The sequence below is a fragment of the Lissotriton vulgaris genome, chromosome 7, assembly GCF_964263255.1.
Source record: "Lissotriton vulgaris chromosome 7, aLisVul1.2, whole genome shotgun sequence".
Classification (NCBI taxonomy): Eukaryota; Metazoa; Chordata; class Amphibia; order Caudata; family Salamandridae; genus Lissotriton; species Lissotriton vulgaris.
In genome coordinates this window covers 693,868,801-693,895,051 of record NC_141695.1, presented here as the reverse complement: position 1 = coordinate 693,895,051, position 26,251 = coordinate 693,868,801, and the positions used below count along the sequence as shown (strand labels likewise).

The window sequence follows — 26,251 nt, the reverse complement described above, 5'->3', positions numbered from 1 at the left end:
AAAAACAAAAATAAAAAGCATTGTTATTTGCAATGTCAATAGCTCAAACGTTCGTAAATGCGAGACCTACTGCATTATAAATGCTTGTTTACTTTTTCATCATGGGATTCTGTTTTCTGTGTAGACAGTGAGACCAGAATCTGCTACTCGCAGGGAGTTGTGTGGAGTATGCGAGTACAGACCACTGTTGAATCTCTGCTTTCGAGTTAATAAATGGTACAAAAGGGGGTGGTAATGGACGGAGCATCTGAACCAATCAAACACTCACACCCAGTCAAAAGATCTGGGTTTAATCCATCACCGTTCTTTAGCCCACTCTGCCACCCCAGTTCAGACATGGCTATATGCAAATCAGTCTGACCCTGTGCCTCATGGGAACAGTCCAGCCCGAACTGCCTTGTTCACTTTGCAACTGGATTCAAGCAAGCCGGGCTGAAGACTGCTGGAATGCCAGAAACCGGTCCTTGGAAGCTTGTTTCCGGTCCAGGGAAGACATGGCTTGGCAGTTCGGGCTGGACTGTTCCCATGAGACACAGGGTCAGACTGATTTGCATATAGCCATGTCTGAACTGGGGTGGCAGAGTGGGCTAAAGAAAGGAGATGGATTAAACCCAGATCTTTTGACTGGGTGTGAGTGTTTGATTGATTCAGATGCTCCGTCCATCACCACCCCCTTTTGTACCGCTTTTGGCCGCCATAAGTGTGGCAGGGTATGCTCAGACGCGAGTCCCTTGCTCACTTTGCCACTGGATTCAAGCAAGCCGGGCTGAAGACGGCTGGAATGCCAGAAACCGGTCCTCGGAAGCTTGTTTCCGGTCCAGGGAAGACATGGCTTAGCAGTTCGGGCTGGACTGTTCCCATGAGGTACAGGGTCAGACTGATTTGCATATAGCCATGCCTGAACTGGGGTGGCAGAGTGGTCTAAAGAACGGTGATGGATTAAACCCAGATCTTTTGACTGGGTGTGAGTGTTTGATTCAGATGCTCCGTCCATCACCAACCCCTTTTGTACCGTTCGAGTTAATACATGGCATGCTCCTTTTTTCTTGGGATCAATAAACAAAATATTTTGCAGATTCACCTTAAAGAAATTACATGTGTATTGCTAATGTTTCTATATACTTGTTGAACAGGAGTTTTAGCTGCTACAGTTTTATTCTATACTTGACAGTGTCGGATTAGCAATCTAGGTAAATGTTCTTTCAATTAGTAGAATAGTTTCATATTTTAATTATAGAGGTAATACTAAAGGTTTTAGACTTCCTGCTCACTTATATTATAGATAGCGACTAGTTTCTGCTTTAGTTTAGACAGCATTGGCTACAAAGTACATCAGTGAATACTTCTCCTGGTAGAGTGCACTATTGCTGATTTTAAGCTTTGTGTGGAAAATCATCTCTTCCCAGTTATGAAGTGTTGTGTAGATTGTTGTGTGGTCATTACAGTTTAATTAGAAAGTTGTTCTCGGAAGTGGGAGTGTATGCCTTGCAGGCTCCAACCTGAGTCTGTTGTGCGTGTGTGTTTTGGCAGTCTCTGGCTCGAGTTTTAAACTTTTTTTTTTTTTTTAAGAGTTTCCTGCAAGTACTTTAGAAGATGGCACTTTAATTTAGTTCATCTGTGAAACGGATTCTTTTGGTCAGCTGTTGGTAACAAGAGATTACGTGACTGCAGCCTGTGTGGTCAAAACCACAGCCGCCTTTGGCAGATGACAAGTGATGAGCACATCACTTGTCTGTATGACTATGCAGAAATATAGTGAGGATTATGCGGAACCTTACAGTTGTCAGATATTTGGAAGCCTTGAATTGTTGTGATCAGAGCATCAAGTAGATTGATAATTAAAAGGGGGCCTAGCTGAGAAGTATCTTCAACGTAATAAAAATGTATTTGGGTTTTGGCTTCAGGAGTTTTTTTTTAGGGAAAGCCTACCTGTCAGCGCAGCTGTCTGATTGCGAAAAGGCTTATTGTTGGCATTATGAAAGCTTACCTAGGAATGTACTCCATCCATTGCTTACCATTGGCTCTGTGGTTTGTCACTCACATTTTCTGACTTTGTCTGCTTGCTTTATTCGTTTTAGGCTGTCCAGCAAGTCTTTGCCCCTCCCGAGGACCAGATCATGTTCAGCAGCGTTTCTTGTTTTCTTCCACTAGTCCTCACTTTCTGTAAACAGGCCTTTACATTTTGTTCTTATCTTGTCACATTTGCTATTCGTTGAAAGACAGCTGTCAAATGTCGGGCTCCGTCTTCCCAGGGATCTTTGTGTTTAATTTCCTTTATCTGATTTCCGAGTGAGAGGGTTAATATAACAATCTTGCCAGTTACTAGGAAAGAAAAGGTTTTTGTCTTGCACACAACAAAATGTAAATGTCTGTAATGAGCTTGCAAATATTTCAGAATATAACAGAATTAGGAAAGCACAAATAATGTTTGTAATTTTGAAGTATAGTGGAAACTACTATTTTAATATAATCAAAACAAATCAGTACCCTAGGTGATGCCGTTTTAACACCTTATTTGTGCACTGTATAGTTTTATCAGTAAAACAGTATGTATAGATTTAATAGTCATTTCAATTTAAAATGTTTTCTGTAATGGCAGTGCGCTAACACACCATGCATTTTTCACTTTACACCACTCCACACCACTGCTCTCTGCCCCACTGTACTCTGTGTCCCTCTACTCTCCACGACTATACTCTTAAGTCACAGAACCATTCCACTCTGCGCCACTCCATACCAATGAACTCTACTTTTTACTACTCATCTGAATGCTACTGCACTCTGTATGTACAGGTGTAATGGTCATTTCAATTGAAAATATGTTGTCTAATGGCAGCGCGCTAACGCACCATGCATACTCCACATAAGCCATTCATTCCACTCTGCCATTCCATTCTACAGCACTCTAATACACTGTACTCCACTCTACAACGCAACACACCACCACACTCCACTCTGCCACTTCACTCCTTGCCCCTGGACAGCAACCGTGCTCGCGTACAACATGGCTAAAACACATTGGACAAACCAGTAGCTCTTTCATAGCCGAGACCTATTGGCTTTGCCATTGCCTGCCTTGCGTGCAAGTACTTGATTTTAAGGAGCCTAATTTGTTATTTTGTGTGCTTAGGCTGATGTGATGTTTGTTGTTTAACGCTTTACCTTTGCATGATTTGGACTGGGCACCAGTATCTAACGGGATAGCTCATAGCTTCTGTTGAGGTGGCTGGCCTACCCACATTGAAAAGCAGGATCACTCCTTGGATGCGTTGGTGACACACAAGGAATATGCCATTTGTTTGGAGCTTCGCTGTTGAAGATTGGGCTAATACATCTGCAGACAGTGGGTTTTAGTGCTTGGAGTTGCAGGCTTCAGAACGACAAAAGGGTAAATTGTTAATTGGTTGAATGCTCTAAAAAGAAATCCCTGTTTCAGTAGCATTAGGGCCTTTTACCAGCTGAATCTTCCCTTTGTAGTTGCGCTAAACCAAAGTTGGCCTGTGACTGTAGGCATTTACAAGAGCCTGCTAGAGTAGGCACGAGCACAACCTCAATCACCTGTGTTTCCATTTAATTTATGAAGTAACTGTATCTTTAAGGCGTGCTCGTGGACTTCGAGATATCACATTGCTATTATTTTACAGATAAATTAGTAGTCCTGGAAACCACGGGCTATATTTCACACTTCAGTTTTGAATGCTGCAGTTTATCACATTGATAATAGGCACGGTCTATGGTAAATAGACTGAGCAAAAGCAGTTATCTGCCATGAAATATGATTTGTTTCTCAATATTACGGAAAGCATTTTAATTGTGGTTTTGTGACATAGATCGACTACTTTTCTATTTCTTATATAGGTATTCGTATAAAAACAAAGATTTTCTACTTTTGCTTAATGCATTTAGAAAAATTGACTTATCGACCAACCTTGTTACTGCTACCACAAACCTTCCCATTCGTTCCTCACAAGACAAAAATTGACATGTTAAAATGTTTTTAGCATCTTCGTAGTGAACTCTATTTAGAAAACTGAAGGGATTGCCTTTTGATTCGTTGGCCATTTGCCCAAATAGCAAATTCACCTACCACTGACCGAGGCAATATTACCTAAACATTTGGCGGATGCTATTCTTTTGAACTCCATATTGCTTTTATGACTCCGTAGTGATGCCATGTGCGTTGCAGAGATTTTGTGTATTCCCTTGCTCCATCTTTATTTTACATTCGGAGTGGTTTCAGTTATGCTGACTCAAACGTCAGTAGATTAATAATTAAGTATTGAAGGCCTAAATAAACCTTTGGCGTGCAACTAAAGGTGGACAGTAAGCGATGAGATATTTGCATCTGAAAAATGTAAATGTGACAGGAATGCCAGATTTTAAATTAAATGTTACTATACATTGCACAATATCATAATTATCTTTATAGTTGGATGATTTTCTACTCTCGGCCAAAAATATTTACTGTTGTTAGAAATGTTTGGTGAAAATCTACCACACTTTGCCTTTTATACATTTTAGAGTAACTTGGTGTTATTGTGTGTCTCAAGGAACTTAAAATCCTTCGGAATGGAGAAAGCGTCCTACCTGCTATACAACAATCTGTGTTGGTCAAGTCACTCATGTAGCAAAAGACTGTTAGTGCTCCTAATTGATCGTCTTACTGCTTTTTTTGACGCCTTGTGTAGTATTTCGTGTATTTGCACTGTTCTATAGTACTCAAGTACTGAGTGACTCTTCAAATTAATCACTAAAATAAGCAGTGTATGGCAATCTGTTTATGTGTCTGTATCGGCTGATGTGTAGAAAACATTTAACATAAGGATGTTGTAAATCAGAGCAGGATATTTCATCAGCGAAACACAAACCAATCACATAAAACACTTCAATGAAAAGGAGTCTATCCCACACTTAATATTTTTGAAACAACATTTCTGTGTAGTCACTCACTGTATTTTGAAATCATAGTGACGCCAATAAGTTTTCATTTTATAAATCTAGTAATCTCATTGTCTAAGTTAAGATGTGTGCTCTAAATATTCACACACATGCTTATTTAGATGCAGTATTAGCATTGCAAAAAATGAAGTCCTTTTGGTCAAACCCATGTAGCCACTGGTGGAGCAATATACAAGTATCGCGATAGGATGGTCTGGGAGTTAACTTATGCAGATGCACGTAATATACTATGCTATCTGTTACCGTTGTTTGAGTATGTGCAGAGTTAAGTAACAAATGGGGTAACCCAGTATCCCTATGAACCTGAGCAGTAATACAGTTATTATGAACAGTTGGTTCATTCGGGTGAACTATATTCTTTACTTATCTCATATTTGCACACAATATTACTCATTCATTGTTAACTGAAAAAATCGGACCGAATTTATTAATGAAAAGGAGAGATGAGAATCCAAACCATCTGTGATTTTACAATATATTTTATAAATTATGCTTGTTTATAAATTCATTCATTTGTAAACGTACACAAAGTAAAAAGGCTGAAAATACTGTACAGTGGTGGGCAAGTTGTAAAATTCGTGACAATTGGTGCTCAGTGTAATTGGTGCAAGTACAATATACAATATATACAATGATAGTTTACAGTAATGATGAGGAAAAGGAAGGGAGAAAGGGAGAGATGTGACCGATGTTTGTATAATAACTAATGTTTTCTGTACACTACAAACATCAGTATTAACTACAGAATCCTTAGAGAATTGGTCCACTGGGATATTTTGTCGACGTTTCAACCCTGTGGTAGCGCACTTGGGGCGTCTATGCGGGTCTTCTTCAGGACTGTACAGGGTGGGTAGGGGTGGGAGGCAGCTTCCTAGTAAGCCCAGCCAGGCTAACCTGTGGAGATTGTTGTACTGCAATGTCAAGTTTTCTCAGTGGTGCCTGTGAGTGAGCCCACGAGAGTTCCAGGTCCTGCAGACTTCTTGCAGGTCTGATTGATCAGCTGAACCAGTTTCCCGGCTTATTTCAAGCTTCGGTGGGCCAGTGATACTAATTCCAATATTTGCGTTGAAATGCTGCTAACCAGTGGCGAAACGCTCCGTCCCAGCAAGGCTTTCCAGTAACAGCATTGTTACTGGAAAGTCTTGCCGGGACGGATCATTTCGCTGCCGGTTAACAGCATTTCCTCACCATTACTGGAAACTATCATTGTATATATTGTATATTGTACTTGCACCAATTACACGGAGCATCAATTGTCACGAATTTCACAACTTGCCCACCATTGTACAGTATTTTCAGCCTTTTTACTTCGTGTACGATTACAAAAGAATGAATTTATAAATAAGCATAATTTACAAAATATGTTGTAAAATCCCAGATAGTTTGGATTCTCGTCTCTCCTTTTTATTTATAAATTCGCTCTGATTTTTTCAGTTAACAATGAATGAATAATATTGTGTGAAAATATGAGATAAGTAAAGAAATATAGTTCACCCGAATGAATCAACTGTTTATAATAACGGAGTATGTGCAGAGGCCATGACTCGCTCTGAGGCGAAGAATTAAGTTGGTCATGATGCTCCTCCCTTCTCTTAGCAATGGTAATAAATGGCATTTGACTTCTGTGGATCTGCATAAATGTTTAATGCCATTCGACTGTCATGAGTAGTAGTTATAAACCTAGATATCTAACTATAACCAGAATAGAAGAGGTCAACTCCATGCATTAAGATAGGCCTAATTATTCCTAGAGTTTTCCTCTTAAGTCATTATAAAATGAATGATGTGAGAAATAACCAGTGTTATACTGTGGATTGATAATAACATAGACTTTCACATTTACACTATAGTTATAAGATCATGAATGTGCGTTTATTGATATACTTGATATGCAATTGTGCCTGGTCTAATATGCTATTTATTAATTGCTAAGAGTGGGGAGGGGCCATGAGCGATGCGAGGCGAAGACTCAACTGGGTCAAGAAGTCTCTCCCCTCCCTCCGCAATAGTAATAAATAGCATATTCCACACTATACGTATACGGTTTATGCCATTACTTTTTAGGTCTCGCACATGGCGACGCAGTCGCCAACGAGACCTATTGTTACCGTCTTGCCTGCCAAGTGATACAGACCGTGGCACGCGCCGATTGGGGTTTTTGTACGCGCCCGTGAACACTTGCATGTGCATATCTCCCTTCCGTCATCGAAAGCTCCACTTTCGTTTTGTAATGCGCAGCACGCTCTGTCTTGTTTCATCACCGAGCTTTACTTGTTAGATGCAACCTTGCCTATTTCAGTACTTTCAAATATGCTTTCTAAAAAAATGTTTAAAAAAAGAGGCCTGGTTATTGGTAAGAAACTGTGTACTTCCATTCTCAGTAAATGCGATGCAAGCAGCTGTGCAAGTTTGACAAGTAGCAGCGCAGGGGTGCAAAGGACTTCACAGAACTGAGATGCAAGTTAAAGAAACACATGCACTGTCATTACTATCTTGGCTTCTTCGATTAAATGTTCGGAAACGGGCAATGTGTGAAATGCGAAGTGTCTGAAAATATGTAAGCCATGGCATTTAACTATCATGGCTATGTAAACCCCTCTCCCTCCGCGTGCACCGTTCTGATCTCTACCTGTGCAGTCGGCCACTGTTCCTCGTCCTCGTGGCTGCTTAGCCCGGCGGAGCTTGTCCATAGTTGCGATCCCTCCTCCTTCACCTCTATTTCTGCTTATCACACGGAGGGGATTAAAAACCGGTCACCTCCCGCTCCAGCTCTGTAGTGCACTTTCGGCCACGCCCACCTCTCCGAAAACAGGAAGTCACGAGCCGCCTTCTCCGGATTCACTAACAGTTTGACAGGATCTGAAGCGGCAGAGGCAAAGGCCGGAGGTTGGCAGCACCCGGCGTGCACTGTCACCATATGGCAATTATTTTGCCTCTTATTTAGTGCCAGAATACATTTATATGTGCAGAAAGTTTATTCAGAATCCTGATTTTACCCCTAATTTTCCATAGTGAACATTCTACAATGGTAGGCCCCTTTTACTTTGTAAATAATATATGTTCGAGTATTTACGTCGGCCACCATCGATGATGTAGACATTTACTATTTTCCTTTTCATGAAACGTTTGAATTTGATTTTTCTACGTTCCTTACTAATATATTGAAGATTTTTAATTTTGACCGCCGTAATAGCGTGTCTTTACGAAGGCGTTTCGTCAATGACAGAGTATTTGGAGCGTTTTGCCAAGCGTTGTCTGTCCTCTGTGTCTATGGTTTTCTGTGCTGTAGTTTTCTTTTCATCCCAGAATAACCAACTAGCTGCGTTTTTTTACGAAAGTAAAGAAGAAAATCGAGATAACTGCCTGCATCCTCTCGGTATTTTGTGAAATTGAAAGCACCTCTTATTGGTCCAGATCAAATCTATCTGCGCAGTTTGAATCCATCAGCGGCTAATCTACTTTCTCATGGAACGGCATACTTGAACCTCAACCACTAGTTATGAAGCGCGTTATCACGAACAGTAAGCAAGACAAAATTAAGTAGAGCAACCAAGATTTCATGTCCGTGAATGATTAGGTCTTCTAGTCCATGCATTTGTTTTGCATTCTGGCACCATTGATGTTCTATTTAAACAGAACTACAAGTTTGAGAATGCAAAGTAAAACGAGCATTTGCAGTGCAATAGCTCTCGCATTTGCGGGAGTGTAAGCTATTGGAAATGTAAATGACAATGCCTTTTATTTGTGTTTAAAAAAAAAAAGCTTTGTTGTTTACAATGCCACAAGCATAACCTCTCGCACGTGCGAGACCTATTGCATTGCAAATGCTTCTTTCCATGTGTATTTGTTTTAACAAAAAAATGTTTAACTAAAGCCAGGATACACGGTGCTACATTTGTGCAAGAAGGTAAAACTGCTTATTGACTGGGAGAGTTGCTTCCCAGTGGAAAGTAATTGGTACATGCAATCTATGAGGCTGTCAAAAAATGTTCACATGTCTGTTTTGCTGCACTATTGTAATAAACTGCAGTCTGACTTTTGGGCTCTACTGGTAAACGTGTGCATGTGCCTTTTTAGTACAGTTGTCTAAATAACACATGTAATTGGTCCACAATTTTCACTAACAAATATAACACCCAGCACTATTTTAATACTTGAAAAACATTTGTTTAGAGTTAGTCGCCTCAGTCTTTGCTTGCGTCTAGTAATGCATCTACAGCATGTATGATTTGCTGTTTAAAGCTATCATACAGGGGCGACGAGAATTAAAGTTAATGTTGCAAGTCAGGAATGTATAGTGTTGGTTCTTGTGGTCATCCCAATTGTTTCCCTTTTCCTGTATCTTTGTTAATTAACTTGATGCGGTAAAGAGAAAGCTTTCCCTTTTAAGGCTGAAACCTAATGTTTGCTAAATACTTTTGGGGGCTTTAGGAACGCTTTCCTGGGAATACATTCCGCCCATTCATTACCATTGGCTATGTGGTTTTTAACTCTCATTTGCTTGCTTTCTGTTTGCTGGCTTTATTTTAGGCTGTCCAGCTTGAGTTAGTCCCTCCCATGTAGCATAGCCCGTTTACTGTATTCTTCCATGAGTGCTTGCTTTCTGTAAACAGTCCTTTGAATTCTGTTCTCATCTTGTCACATTTGCTGTGCATTTAAAGGCAGAGGTCAAATGTCAGTCTCCGTTGTCAGAGGGAGTTTGGTGTCTACTTTTCGTTCTCTGTGATATGATTTATATGACAATCATGCTGCGAAAGGTGAGGCTTTTTTTTAGCGCACAACAAAATGCAAATGTTTGTAAATGAGCTGTGCTGATATTTTGTAACATATCCGAATTTTAGAGAGCAGAAAGTTAGTTTTTTACAATTTTGTACTAGGAGATAGATGCCATTTTCGCACATTTTCATTTGTTCGCTGTAAACGTTTATCAGAAAAATGGTGTGTTTGTGTAAATGTGATGGTCATTTAAATTGAAAATGTGTTATCTGTAATGGCATTTCGCTACCACAACATGTATATTCCATTTTACGCCACTCCACTCTACACCACTGCTCTCTGCACCGCTGCACTCTACTCGCAGACTATACTCTAAGTTACTGCACTGTAGTCCATTCCACTCTGTGCCATTCCACGCTAATCTGTGCTACTCCATACCAATGAACTCTACTCTTTAACACTTCACTGTATGCTACTGCACTCTGTGCAAATCCACTCTACACCACTCTAATCTACACCACACTACACTCTAGGCCAAACTAAACTATGCTGCTGCACTCTGTGCTGCGTCATTCTGTGCCACTGCACTCTGACCTACTCTGCTGCACCACTCTACTCTGCTGCACTACTCTACTCTGCTGCACTACTCTACTCTGCTGCACTACTCTACTCTGCTGCACTACTCTACTCTGCTGCACCACCGCTGTACTCTGCGCCACCGCTCTACTCTGTGCCACCGCTCTACTCTGTGCCACCGCTCTACTCTGTGCCACCGCTCTACTCTGTGCCACCGCTCTACTCTGTGCCACCGCTCTAATCTGTGCCACCGCTCTACTTTGCGCCACCCCACTTCACATAATGCCACTCTAGCCCACTCTACTTCACACAGTGCCACTCTATCCAACTCTACTTCACACTTTGCCACTCTACTTTATGCCACTCCAATATACCTTAGGCTACTTTACGATACTCCACGCCACTCTGTGCTACTCCATGGTACTCTATGCAACTGTACACCACGCTACACTAATCCACGCCGCTCCACGCTGCTCCATTCCGCTCCGCTCCAGGCCATCCCACTCCACGCCGCGCCATCCCGCTCCACGCCGCGCCATCCCGCTCCACGCCATTCCTCCCCACGCCGCGCCATCCCATCCCATGCCGTGCCATCCCATGCCGTGCCATCCCAATCCGCGCAATCCCACTCCATGCAATCCCACTCCACACCACGACATCCCACACCACACCACACCACGACATCCCACACCACGCCATCCCACTACATCCCGCTCTACTTCTCTCCATTCTATGCCTCATCGCTCTACTTCTCTCCATTCTATGCCATGCTGCTCTACTTCTCTCCATTCTATGCCACACTGCTCTACTTCTCTCCATTCTTTGCCACTCTGCTCTACTTCTCTCCATTCTTTGCCACACCACTCTACTTCTCTCCATTCTTTGCCACGCCGCTCTACTTCTCTCCATTCTTTGCCACGCCGCTCTACTTCTCTCTATTCTATGCCACGCCGCTCTGCTTCTCTCTATTCTATGCCACGCCGCTCTGCTTCTCTCTATTCTATGCCACGCCGCTCTACTTCTCTCCATTCTATGCCACGCCGCTCTACTTCTCTCCATTCTATGCCACACTGCTCCACTGGGAGCTAAAACTCTGCCACTCTACACCACACCCCGCCACTCCATGCAACATCATTCCACTCTGCGAACTTTTAGGCATGTTGAACAGAAGCCACGCTGATGCACAACTTGGCTAAACGCATTGGCAAAGCCAATAGCTCTTGCATAGGAAATACCAATTGGCTTTCCAATGCTTGTTGTTTATGTAGCAGAAATAAGCTTTCAGCAGTTCGAGGCACCAGCCCTCTTGCATGACTTTTAGTAGAATTTGAATATAGGTTTGTACTGGATAACCCCAGTAGAAATGGCTCGAGAAACCCAGGTGTTGCCATGCATAATTTCAGTGTTGAATTGCGATTTCAATGATGTGCACACACTTACCGGAATTTATGTGAAAACAGCCCTTTAGCTTTCAATGTAATATTCTTATTGCTACAAAACCTTTTTGGATGAAGGTAGATTTTTTGTTTTGCAAGTTATTTTATTCAAATTGAGCAACGTATAATGCAAAAGCGCTACCATTTGATGAATACAGAAAAACCTAAACATCCGCACCTCTTCCCAAACCCCACTCCCCTTCATGTATTACAATGAAAGACGTTCAAGACTTAAGTAAATCGAGAATGACAACAAGAGAGGGAGATGGCTTGGCTGGCCTCAACCGTGAAAAATTGACATCCAGAAGGAGGGTATGAGAGGTACTCTAGGGGAAGAAGACCTGAAATTTGGAGAAAGTATTTGCTAATACACAAGTAGAAATGAGCTCCAGAGAAATTAAAGGCTACATATGTTTGCTTGACAGTATGGGCATGTACATTGTGCCCTGAAATGTTGAACATGCACACATTTGAACTGGGATTTTCTCAGGGTTGCAAGGTACTGAGCATGGAGGGTAAGTATGAAACATAGTTGCAAATGCATTTAAAATCAGGATAGCAAAACGTGAAACGGGCAGCTCTGATATACACTAAAAAATAATGTAAGCTTTGGTTGAGTTTGACATTCTGAAGACAACCAATGGAGCTAAAAAAAAAAGTGGTTAGGACAAGACTAATAGATATACAAAACAGCGTGGATGCAAAATGATATGGAGAAGTAAGAGTGTGAAAAGGTAGGAATGGCCAGAGAGCATAAAAAGTCGATATATACTGCAGTTTAAAGAACAGCTCATCTCTTAGTGAGGCAAGTCTCAAATAGGAGCTGGAAGTACATGGAGCCATAGTCAAGTTGGTGGATAACTATGTCCTTGGATCTAGTTTCGGATCCCTCCATAGATCCGCAGCATAAGCAATGTGGGGACTTGAAGAGCCCAGCGCGCCAGTCGGTGTCTGGGATAGTAGGCTCTGTGGAGGTATTCAAACTGAATAAGGCGCAGACAGGCCGCAATAGCTGCACTGCGCGGGGATTCTAGAGCCTCAACCCAGTCGTCCTCCTACAAGGAATCCAAGTCCTGCTGCCATGCCTCTCTGGTTTTATGTAGCTTGGTAGGGGTATTGTTAATACGTGTACAATATATTTTGTGGGTTATCTAGTGGTCCCCCAAGTAGCCCCTAAAAACTTTGGCCATAATGGGGTTAAATTCAGGGATCTCTGTTAGGTGAGATATGTATGGGGTGAAGGCATGTGGAGATGGGGGTAAAACTGCGTGCGGGGCATATCATATTCCGCTTGTAGATCAAGAAAAGATTTGAGAGCACATCCACGTACAACTGCCCCCACTGTGTCAATCCCTATTGCCTCCCAGCTCCAAAAGCTGGACAGCTGCAAGAGGTGTGGTAATTGTCTGTTCCTCAATGGAGTTTCCCTGGTGAGTCTCTCCCACCAACCCATCAGGCGGATTGTGACTGTAGCGGGTGGTAGCTCGTGAAGCAGTCCCACCAAATAGAGCGCCATGTGAAGGGTGGGGTCACCTAGCAGTCAGCGTTCCACAGTATATGCCGGGTCCCCACGGTCACCATACCATAAGTCGTTGAGGACGAGCAGGTGGGAGGCCATGTAATATGCCTGAACGACTGTGGTGGCCACTCCACCGGAATAAGTAGACTGGAAACAGGTCCTCAGGGCTACTCGCAACGCCCCAACCCCCCCCCCCCCCCCCCCCCCCCCCCTCAGGCTAATGTGCTGCATATCTAAATACATATAAGGTCCCAAAGGTGAGACCGATTGCATTGCAAATGCTTGTTGAAGACTGTGCCACTAGTCTACCGTACTTGCTCACTGGAAAAGGTTTGCACAAACCATGCGGGGAATACTGTGACTGAAAAGGCATTAAAGTGATGTGATAAATCCATGTCTAGACTACAGCTAAATACTAAATGCAGAATGTGATGAGCATCAGTTTGAGATGAGTTTATTTTCCACTGAATCAAAAGCATAGGCTGCCCTACTCTTGAAATTCCTTGTCCAACTGTTTGATGAATTGGCTCCATGTAGCTTTTTAATCTCACATAGAATTTTGCCATTTTAAGTTTTGAGCCTGGTGACCAGCCGCTGAAAAATAAAAATATGATGTAGGAGTCTGCAGTTTAAGTAGTATAACGAACTGTAACTCCCTGAGGTCATTTGCGTTTGAAAGAGTTCTACAAATTATGTAAATAAAACAGCACATTGTGGAGGTATACTTGTAATACGTTAATGGTGGTTTGAGAGAATCACGTCAGGAAATGCAATTTGTGTCTATTCTTACGGTTCGCTTTAAGGGCAGTCGCATCCTGGATACCATAATAGGGTGCTGCATTGTTAAGTCTGGGTTTTGACAGGTCAGATGTCCAACATACCTATTGCTAAAAATATATATTGAGTGTTCTTTGGATCGACTCTTTGCAATCGCTGGCGTTCTCTGACCTGCCTCTTTCAGCCTATGAGCTGAGATTGTATCAACGTCTTGGCTCAGTTGAGTATTCATGTTTTGCCTGATGCTATCGGCTGTTTGTGTATATTCTTCTGCTTCCATTCTTGCATTGAACTGCATGAAGGACTGCTTTACAACTGTTGTCCTCTCTGTCTGCCCCTACTGACTCCCTCCTGTGCGTCTTGCTCCACCTTACACTAAATGCATGCACACATGTAACCCAGACCTATTGGTTTTGCCAGTGTTTGTTGCGTAGCAATTCGAATTTCACACCCATCACTGCCGTTACCCAACAATACAAGCCCCAGGATTTCATGGCCAGACAGGAGGCTATCATTATGCATATACCTTTTATTATACCACTCTTTGCAGCACTTGGAAGTATTACACCACCAAACAAAAAACTTCTAGAACATAGAATGTCCAAACAATATATATTCCTCAACAAAGCAGCCTTCTTCTCTTTTATTTGTTGCTCCTTGCAGATAAGTATACTTTGTGTGTCTCAGTTGATCGTTAAATGATTTGAATATTTAGCGATTGTTTGAATATTTAGGACGAAGAGAGTAAACTGTTTGTTAGTATTAAGAGATTGTTTTGGGTTCAACACAATTTACAGGTTGTTTTTTTGTTTAAAGATCAGATCAAAGGTAAGTTTAGGTTTGCATAATTTGGTATTGAGTTTTTTTGGGATATTTAAAAAGAAAGAAGAGCAAACCTTTATTTTTGATTGCCGAGCTCGCGAGTGTACTTACTCGTTTCACGGCGGCTCACGAGGCGTCAGAGGTGGTTCTTGAGGCTTTAAGCTCTTCGGAGGCTCGGAGTTGTGGTTTTTCAAACTAGAAGATGGTACAGGGTGCGTTATCAATCACGCGTGCCAGCGTGATGACGCATAGCGGCCATCTTTGATGACTAGTGCGCGTAGCATTTGCTTGCTGTAACGCGCTCGAGTTTGACAGTTGCAACTGTCACTGAATGTGAAAAGACAAGTCTTTTTGGCGATAAAATAATTTAGGAGGTTACTAAGGTGCAGCAAAGGAGAGGATTGAGAATAGGCGTGTTTTATTAGTTTTAAGTTTGGTATCTTCAGTTTTGGGTCATGGAGAATAATGAGAATGGCCAAAGTACTGTCAGGTGAGTCTGACTTGAGGAAGTTCATGCAGGAGGAGATTAAAAGTTCTGTGCAAGATGTACTAAAAAGTGTTCTAAAAAGAAAGAGGAGAATAGTTGATGATTCAGAAGAAGAATTTTGGTCATTAAATGAAAAGGAGAGTAGTGAGAATAGAAATAAAGGGGAAAGAGCTAGGAAAGTTAAGAATATAGAAGTGGATATTAAATTTAAGAAAGGAAATGGTGGACCTGGCGCCACAAGAGATGAAGGTGTCCAATGTGGCACAAAAGATGGTGTCCCTTCCGGTACAAGAGACCTTGAAGAATCTCCAGATGAGATTTTAGATGAGGAAAGTGAGGATGATAATGATGAGTTCATTCTGGACGACTATTATGATGATGATGATGGATGGGACATGGACAGAGATAAAGTAGATAGGGAAAGCAAGGAGAAGGGTTTGTTTAAAGATCCTCAGAGTGAGGATATGTTTAGCCCTGACTTGAGTAGACCTCCTATGTTGCAGAGTTTATCAAGCTATGGATACGGAAGCCCTTGGAGAAGGAAGCCAGGGCAGTCATGTAGTTGACGGGAAGACTTGTTTAACTCCCGAATTGGATCCTGACCTTATTAGTTTTTTATTTAAGATTGACGTGACACACGGAAAGGAATTTAAAAAGCTTTAAAGCAATGTGAGTACAGGTTGTTAGATGTATTGGTCCAATAGCTAGAATACTTAATATGGCGGAAGAGACCTAAATGAAGAAGGTCGGGGTTGATATAGACCTTCTAAGAGGTTGGTCACAAAGGGCTGTTTGCTTGTTAGGCAACGCAGCTTTAATATCCGGGAAGACGAAAGTTCTAATGAGAATTCGCCCCAAATTGGGTCATTTTTCAAAGAAGGAACCTACGGATGAAACTAAAGGGTATCTCTTTGGGCTTTATCTAGGCTTGAGAAGGTAGCATCGTATTTTCCTACCCCATTCACTAAGCCTTCGCCAATCTAGCCTGAAAAGGGTCTTTATTAAAGGTGTTTTTGACTGGGTCGGGGGAAGGGCCCGTTTCCCTGGCAGAGTATTCACAAAGGCACAATATCAATCCTAGTGGTAGAGCCGCCTTCAGGGGTTTCCAGTCTGCAACTGGATTTCACCCGCAGAGAGGAAGAGCATCGGGAAGATGTCGGCAGCCAAGGGGGGCGAGCACAGTTGCTCAAGGTTTAAATGTTAAGTATAAAGACGTATTTTGGATATCAGGAGAGAAGAACAGCTCAGAGAACTTTCGGAGCTGGCTCAGGAATTGCTCTGTGAATCTTGGGGTTCGAGGCATGTGGGCTGCTGAATTCATATCTGTGCATAGATCGCCGCCTAGTGTTGGGTCCGGATGATTGCACATTGGTATCCTGGAAGAGTCTTCGAAGTATCACGAGATAGGTGGCTCCTCCCCTGGACTACAGTGGGCATGGGCATCGACTCCATCCTCAGATTGTTTTTTTCCGCCATTGGGTTCGGATGTCTTTGAATTCCCTCTTGTCGGAATCGATATAAAAACTTCTTAAGACCAAAAGGTCTTTAGTCTACTACGTCGGTATAGTCTTGCGTTCGGTCCTAGTTCTTCCAGCTCGGTCCCGAGCCGGATTCCCTACACCCGCGTGCTTTCAACGCGGAAGGCCCAGTCGACGCTTCAGACCCTATCGACCGTTCATCATGGAACGTAGTCCATTTAAGAGATGTCCCGTCTGCAACTCGAAGTATCCCCACATCAACGTCCACCCGGTGTGCAACAAGTGTCTGTCGCCGGACCACGATGAAGCCAAGTGTATGGCTTGTTCACGCTTCAGGTCGAAGAAGACGCTTAAGCTTCGACGAGCTGCGCGCCAGGAGGCCCAGCATGCTGCACCGGCGCCTGTGGACATCTTCGATGCATGGGATGTCGAGGAAGAATCTATCCAGGACATTAGTGAGTCGAACCCAGCGTCGGACGTCGACTACGGCTACGACGCGGATGCTGAGATGTTCGAGGCCGAAGAAGTCGTCGACGAGGTAGGAGACGACGACGGGGCCATGGAGGATAGCTCGGACGAAGAGCTTCCTCAAACTGACTCTGGGGCCGTGCCAATTCATAAGGCTCAGGTCGAGGGATCGCCATCGGGCCTTACCCAAGATCTTACAATGGGTTCTACGGCCCCGCCTTCGGGCTCGGCCACGGACATTGCTGTTGAGCCGCACCCTGGCAAATCGAAACCGAAAGCAAAACCTACGGTCTCGACACAAGAAACTGCGCACGTGCAGTCCTCGAAACTGAAAGTGCGCATCGCTTTGGTCGGCTCCAAGGCCTCGGAGCACTCGGCGCCGAAGAAGCCAAAGGGTGCTGTCGAGCCGAAGGCTCAAGTCAAGGGCGTCGAGACGAAGTCTGCCGCGCCGAAGACTAAAGTCAAGGTTGTGGAGGCGAGCGCGTCGGCGCCTAAGACGGTCGACACCGGCAAAGCCCTCGGCGACCCGAAGAAAGCTCTCGGCGACCCGAAGAAAGCTCTCGGTGACCCGAAGAAAGGACTGAATGACTAGAAGGTTCTCGTGACTCCGCGTCAACAGGACAGGGCCAAGGACAGCGCACCCCGAGAGTCGACTCCAGGTGAGGCCTCAAAGGATTCCGCCGAACCGGCGCGCCCATCCGCTGCGTTCACCAAGAAGGTGACGGACTCCCTACAGCGCATCAGGGATAAGACCTTATCGGTCGGACCGAAAGATCCTCCGCCTCCGACACCGGTTGAGAAACCGCATAAGGCGCCCACGCCCACGCCCATCCATTTTACGTTGCCGCCGAAGACGGCGCCGAAGGCTTTCGCTCCTAAGGCGGTCGCCAGCGTTCCCGAGAAGGTTTCCTCGGCGCCGAAGTAGTCAACGGTGGTCCCCGGCCCACAGCCTCGACGACCTTCAGTGGACGAGCATCAGGAACACTTCATTGATGCAGAAACGGGCAGGCTTTCCCTCCTCAAGCGGAAAATCGCCCCAGAACGTCCAATGGAGTCCTACAAGATCCCTCTCAAGAAAAAGGACTCTGTTTTCACTCCCGTCTTGGTGGAACCACTCTCTCCACAGGCTCATAATGTTTCGCCCACTTACTCTGATGTGGACGCTGGGGAGGGTGATGATGAGGATGAGTACAGTTATCCTGTCTATACAGACCCTGAGGATACCAACGAACCCTGGGCCGCTGGTGCTGACCCAGGTGATCCTCAAGCAGGACAAGACCCTCAACTATATTCTGCAAAAACGTCTCCTACAGAAGACTCTGCAGCCTTCAATGCCCTCATTGAACGGACAGCTAACAATCACAACGTCCAGCTCCATGCTGACCCTGTTGATGTCGACTTCCTTTTTGATACCTTTTCAGTCTCAGAAAGAACTGTAAAGACTCTGCCTATGCTAAAAGGTGTTTTGAAACATGCTGGTGAGATCTTTAAAGAACCTACCAGGGCCAGGGTAATAAACCCTAGGATTGAAAAGAAATAAAAGTTAGCACCTACTGATCCTACCTACATTAAAGGACAGTTGCCTCTGGACTCCCTTGTCGTCTCGAATGCCCGGAAGAGGGCTAATTCTCAGACTACGGGTGATGTTCCTCCCCCAGACAAGGAATCAAAGGTCTTTGAGGCATCTGGGAGGAGGATAGCAGCACAGGCAGCCAACATCTGGCGCATTTCTAATACACAAGCGCTTCTGGCGAGGTATGACAGGGCACACTATGACACACTGGAGACCCTGTTGCAGCACCTACCTGATGAATACAAGGAGGCGGCTGAGATGCTTATTCAGGAAGGGAAGCTGATCTCTAATGCTTCGATTAAGTGCGCTCTAGACGCGGCTGATACCGCAGCCAGGGCTGTCAACACTAGTGTTATGCTACGACGACATGCCTGGCTGAGAATCTCTGGATTTAAGCCGGAAATCCAAACCACCATCCTTAATCAAACAGTGAATCCAGATCACCTGTTTGGCCCGGAGGTTGACACCACCCTTGAAAAAATTAAAAAGGACACGGAAACTGCTAAATCCATGGGTGCCTTACAGTCCCAGCAGTTTCGGGGTGGGTCTTTTCGTCGCTCAAGCACTAGAGGCGTTTCCAGAGGCCAGCTCTCCCAGTCCACGCAGTACTACAAGGGCAACACTCAGTCCACATACACCAACAAGAGTCGAGGTGGATATCGTGGTAACAGCGCCAAGGGCAGAGGTCGTGGAAACAACAACTCCAGATCTTCTGCCACCAACAAACAGTGACGCCTTGTCACTGCCCCCGACCACACAACACCGGTCGGGGGGAGACTCCAGCAGTTCCTGCCAGTCTGGAAGTCCATCACCACAGACAGGTGGGTCAGAAAACTTGTACAATACGGTTATTGTCTGGAGTTAACATCCACTCCACCCAACATGCCCCCAAGACACCGTCCTATGTCGGCCGAGCATTTGCACTTACTGCAGCAAGAGGTCACCGTCATGCTGCAAAAGGGAGCAATCGAACTTGTGCCTGTGCAGGAAAGAGGCACAGGGGTCTACTCCCTGTACTTCTTAATACCAAAAAAGGACGGGTCCCTCAGGCCCATCCTGGACCTCAGACCACTCAACCACTACATCCTGTCGGAGCACTTCCATATGCTGACCCTGCAGCAAGTGCTCCCGTTGCTCAGTCGGGGGGATTTTCTCGCAACTAAAGGATGCGTACTTTCACATTCCACTGCACCCTTCACACAGGAAATATCTCCGGTTCGCCATACAAAACCAGCACTACCAGTTCGAGGTTTTGCCTTTCGGAGTCACCACCGCACCCAGGGTGTTCACAAAGTGCCTGGCGACTGTGACAACTGTACATCGGCAAAACAACCCAGATGATAAAGCGGAGAATTCTGCAACATCAGTCACGCATGCGCCGTTTAGTGGAAAATGCACCATTAGTAGATCACTACTCTCTTGCAAAACACTCTGAAAAAGAAATGACCTGGTGGGTTGTCGATGTAGTTAAACCTTCCATTAGACAAAAAAACTGTGATGATAATCCTGATCATTAAGGAAAACCGCTGGATTGAAGTTGCAAATAGTGTAAAAAATGGATTAAATTCATGTACCGAGTGGCATACTCTTGCATGTCTGACCTAGAAGTTATTACTATATAACTGTCTGTAGTTTTTTGCAATTGTAGGTTTTTCCTTGATAAAACTGTTTGATACGCAAATAACCTCAAAGGAAGCCATAACCTATTGTAATTATATTTCTGTATCTGTGCATCCTTATACATATTGAGTGAAAAGACATGTATTGATCAAAAGGATGTACTAATCAACAAATGGACCTTTGGTTACTTGTGACTACTATGAAAATGTAAATATTGCATATTTTACATTATAATTGTGTAGATTGTGAGCGCCTCCCCTTAGGCGACAGCACCTGTAAATTCAGCTCTGTTTTTTCAACTGCAGAATATTACAACAAATTATGTAATATCGATTCATAGTATAGATGACCAAAAAACACTTCCATCGGTTAAACTTAAATCTATATGGGACGGTTAGTCTATGCAATTGTTGTTAAAAGATGCACCGACTAAAATGGCCGCCACGCTCGCATTGAATTCCACAGCGTCTTACTTCACCACGTAATCTCGCGTGACCTCGCAATATTTTGACGTGCACCATGCTTTAAAAACAAGCCTCAATGTGGCAACATTGTTACAAGCCCTAACCCAATTCACTTGCGGTCCGGCGTGTTTACGAGTGAGATTCCTTTCTCACTTTTGTGAAGTAAGTAACTTGCAGGAATAGTTTGGAACGTTTCCGCTTCCACTGCTTATACAGTTTCAATCCCGTTCAGTTAATTTTGCTTTCAATCTCGTTAATTTTACTTTTTCGCTAATTCAACTACTGTGACGAATAATCTCACTTTTGATATTAGACTATAGAGCCCTATGCACTTAGTCAAATACCGATGATGGACAAAATGCCATAACGATACATAGCATATATACACACCAATATTCTTGTATCTAATCGTGACAAGATGGCGTTTTAAATGTGTTATTAATCAACACAACCATCGGCCACTACTTTTCAAACACTCTGAATAGATCGCCGTTAATTCGTCTGTTAATAACTTAAACATAAACTTCTATTTTCATTAAAAACGGTTTGTTAAATTTAAACTATTATGCAAACGACTTTAGTGGCAACCTAGTCGGGAAACTATGAATATGATCGCAACGACTACTTTACAAACTGAATTATTTTCGGGTTGCATAAAAATAACAACAAAACTTTAGCTATGAAATTGTTATGCTAAATTATTCCTTTCACATACTGGGCTCAATATATTACAGTCCCATGCTTAAAAATTAAGAAACTGCACTTGTTAATATCAATATATCACAAGTCTAAAAATGCACATCTTTCTATCCAATCAGAACTGTATGGTTGCCTCTATATCGATCAGCGAATATTGGATACCCTACTGACCATTTGATATCACTTACGCATACAACACGATGTAAATAAATAAACTGCCTTCTGTCCTGATAAACTACGGCAATGCATGTTTAAAACTAAAAGGGGTAGATATTTTACGGTTTGCTTCCCCTTTCCTTCACAGTAATCTCTGGCACAAAAGGATTGATTTCTTTGCCCTTCACCAACAAACTAATTGGAAGTGCTGTTGTCGTCTTTACTAGAGAAAAGACTTATCTCTATTTTGAGTAAAAGTGAGTTTTCAATACCATTGATTTGACAATTTTGACTCTGATCTAAGGATAGATAATCTAATGTTTCTACTTATGTTTTCTAGTCGCCACACCGACTTCTTAAGAAACTTAGTAAAAGACTCTAATCATTGTAAATAAATATAGATTGTCCGAAATGAACTTTGTACAGCTTTATAACCAGGTTTAAATATATTGTAACATGTTATTTCTTTCACAGAGGGTCATCTACTGTATGTAGAATTGCTCTGTCCTGATGATGGTCTTGTGAAAAATGCCTTAAAAGACCGAAACGTCGACTATCTAGTCCAACTCTGCATAGGATCCATTATATCATCTTTGATTTTCTTCTGATTTTTAGTTGAAATCATTGTGTTATTTTGTATTAGCAGTCTGGACTTTGGGTTTAGATATATCAAAGGAGGAAATAACCAATACCTTGTATATCTAATCAATATCTGTATATGTACCCTACTTTTTAAGAATGTTTTCTTTTTTGTATAAAAATTTCTTTTGTCTTGAAAGCAAATAATAATCTTCAGACAATATAAAACCCTGGTTTCTTGCATTTATTTACTATATTTACTGTGTTAGTGTGGTAACACTGTACGTATTGATCCTTTGTGATTAATTCTCAAGCAAATGATTCATCACAGCTACTGATTAAAAACAGTTTTAGGCACTTTGATTATTATAACGGGCCCTAACGAAGCTGACAAATAGAAATAGAATAAAATCCCTTGCTGGCCTTCTTTCTTATAATGGCGACTGTGGCGGCGCACCTCAGGAGACAGAACATCCATGTCTGCCCTTATCTGGACGACTGGCTCATCCAGGCGAAGTCAGCCCAGCAGTGTGCCGCCCACATGTCCCACACCATTCACCTCCTGCACGATCTGGGATTCTTACTGAATTACCCAAAATCCCACCTCCAACCCGCCCACATACAGCAGTATCTGGGTGCGACCATAAACACTCTGGCAGCCACAGCACATCCAAATTCAGTGGGGGTCAGCAGCATTCACTCGCTGATACAGAAGTTCAGACCTCAACACTCGCTTCCAGCAAGAGGGTTCATGCAGTTGATAGGCATGATGGCCTCCTGCATCTCCATAGTCCCGCACGCGAGACTACATATGCGTCCGCTTCAGGAGTGCTTAGCACGTCAGTGGACTCAGGCTCACGGGCAGTTGAAAGACCTAGTGTTGGTGAGCGGTCGGGCATACAACTCTCTGCATTGGTGGAATCCACAAAACCTTTGCAAGGGTCGACCGTTCCAAGAGCCTGTGCCACAGATCATCCTGACAACGGACGCTTCTCTCCAGGGATGGGGAGCTCATGTACTCCATTACACTGTGCAGGGACTATGGACACCGCAGCAAAAGAAGATGCACATCAATGTTCTGGAACTGATGGCGATCTTCATGGCACTAAAAGCCTTCAAAGTACATCTGTGCAACAAGGTCGTGTTGATCCGGACGGACAACATGAAGGCCATGTACTACATTCAAAAGCAGGGAGGAACACACTCTCCACAGCTTTCTCATCTGGCTCAGAGCATGTGGAAGTGGGCCATTCAGAGGAACATCTTCCTCATGGCAGAACACCTTCCGGGCAAGGACAATCAGATGGCGGACCTGCTCAGCAGGTACAGCCACCAAATGCACGAGTGGGAGATACATCCATCAGTACTCCAACCGTACTTCCAAAGGTGGGGTCATCCAGAGATAGACCTGTTCGCCATAAGGGAGAACGCAAAATGCCAATCCTTCGCCGCCACGTTCCCACACCCACAGTCGCAGGGCAATGCGATATGGATGAACTGGTCAGGCAAATTTGCGTACGCTTTTCTCCCAGCACCTCTGATACCGCTGGTGGCATGCAAGCTCAGGCAGCACTCGATGACTCTCATCCTGGTTGCTCCAACGTGGGCTCGCCAACCATGGTACACCACGTTTCTGGAACTGTCCGTGGTACCGCATCAGAGGCTACGCCTCACACCCAGCCTTCTGACGCAGAGCCATGGCGACATTCAGCATCCAGATCCGCGACAGCTCAACCTGGCGATCTGGCTCCTGAGGTCTTAGAATTTGGCTACCTGAACTTGCCTCCCGACTGTATGGACATCATCCGGGAGGCAAGAAAGCCCACCACAAGAGCAAAGGGGCAAAGTGGAAGCGGTTTGTCATTTATTGTGCAGGCCACAACATTAACCCGCTAGATGCATCTATTCATAACCTCATTTGTTATCTTTTCCATCTGTACAAATGTAATCTGGCCTATGCTTCCATTTGCATACACCTATCCGCAATGGCCGCTTATCTCCAGAACAGGCAGCACCTCTCACTTTTCAGGGTGCCTGCCATTAAAGCCTCTCTGGAAGGGCTCAAACGAGTCATCCTTCCACGGACTCCACCAGCTCCGGAGTGGAACCTCAATGTGGTCCTCACCCGGCTGATGGGTCCTCCCTTTGAACCACTGCATTCCTGCGAGATTCAATTCTTGACGTGGAAAGTGGCTTTCCTTGTAGCAATTACAACGCTGCGACGAGTTAGTGAGCTCCAGGCCCTAACTATCCAAGAGCCGTTTATTCAAATTCATTCCAACAGGGTGGTGCTTCGCACTAACCCTAAATTCCTTCCTAAGGTAGTGTCTCAATTCCATATTAACCAGACTATTGAGTTGCCCGTTTTCTTCCAAAATCCTGAGTCCTTGGCGGAGAGAATGCTCCACACCCTTGACGTCAAAAGGGCACTAATGTATTACATCGATAGGACCAAGGATTTTAGAAAGACTAAACAACTCTTTGTTGCCTTTGCGCCACAACACAAAGGTAACCCCATTTCTAAAGCTGGTATAGCTAGGTGGATTGTTAAATGTATTCAGATCTGCTATCTGAAAGCCAAGCGTACTCTCACCATTCCACCAAGGGCCCACTCCACCAGAAAGTTGGGGGCCTCCATGGCTTTCCTCGCAAATATTCCTTTGGAAGACATATGTAGAGCAGCCACATGGTCTACCACACACACATTTACAAAACATTACTGTGCTGATGTGCACTCCAAACAGCAGGCAGCTGTAGGGCAGGCTGTTCTGAAAACACTTTTCCAAACTGCTGCAGCTGGCACGGGCGGCCGCCGTTAATGGAGGGACTGCTATGTATTCTATGCACAGATATGAATTCAGCAGCCCACATGTCTCGAACCGAATATGCTACTTACCAGTATGCATCTGTTCTTGGCATGTAGGGCTGCTGACATTCATATCGCCCACCCTCCTCCCCGGCGCCTGTAGCAGCTGCAGGATTCGCATATACTTCTAGCATGGTCATCATTCACTTAGTTTCACTCCATCTTGGCCGCAATGGCTTAAAACAATCTGAGGATGGAGTCGATGCCCATGCGCACTGTAGTCCAGGGGAGGAGCCACCTATCTCGTGATACTTCGAAGACTCTTCCAGGACAACAATGTGCAATCATCCGGACCCAACACTAGGAGGCGATCTATGCACAGATATGAATGTCAGCAGCCCTACATGCCAAGAACAGATGCATACTGGTAAGTAGCATATTCGCTCCAGGTACCAGGAAACAGTATTTGGGAGCATGGAGGAAGTGGTCTTGTTGGTGCTTGGAAAGGGGTCTGGATCCTGTGGAGGTTTCTGCTATAGAGTTGGCTAATTTCTTGTCAACCTTGTTTGTTAAAGGTTTAAGTTATAGGACTATCAATTGTTATAGGTCTGCTGTTGCAGCAGGTCATAGTTTGGTTGGAGGTTGTTCGATTGGTAGAGAACCTTTGGTTTGCAGAGTATTAAACAGTGTTAACAAGACCTAGGTATAGTGGTATGTGGGACGTTAATAAAATCTTAACTTTGTTTGAGAATTGGCCAGCCAATAGGTTCTTGAGTCTAAAGCAGTTGTAAGGGAAATTAGCAAGTCTTTTGTGTCTTATTTCTTTTAGAAGAATTTCAGACGTAAGGGCTTTAGATATTCGTAACCGATATTTTACACCGAACGGGGTTCTCTGTAGTATAACAAAAATAACTAAATGCATGCCGAGCTCAGTTTTTTATCCAAGATTGTGGAGCATCCAAAATTGTGTGGCAAGTGCTTAAAGGAGTATAAAGCTAGGATGAGTGAGTTTAGGAGGGATGGAGATGATAAGTTGTTAATTTTTTTTGTGAAGCCTTTTAGACCAGTAACTTCAGCTACAATTCCTAGAAGGGTGAGATTTTGCATGTCTGAAGC

General features: G+C 43.8%; 1 protein-coding gene across 1 annotated transcript in view; it reads left to right on the top strand.

The window, feature by feature from the left end:
• SMURF2 (SMAD specific E3 ubiquitin protein ligase 2) overlaps positions 1-26,251 on the top strand; it is a 1,116,208-nt gene that overhangs the window by 125,696 nt on the left and 964,261 nt on the right. The window lies entirely within an intron of this gene.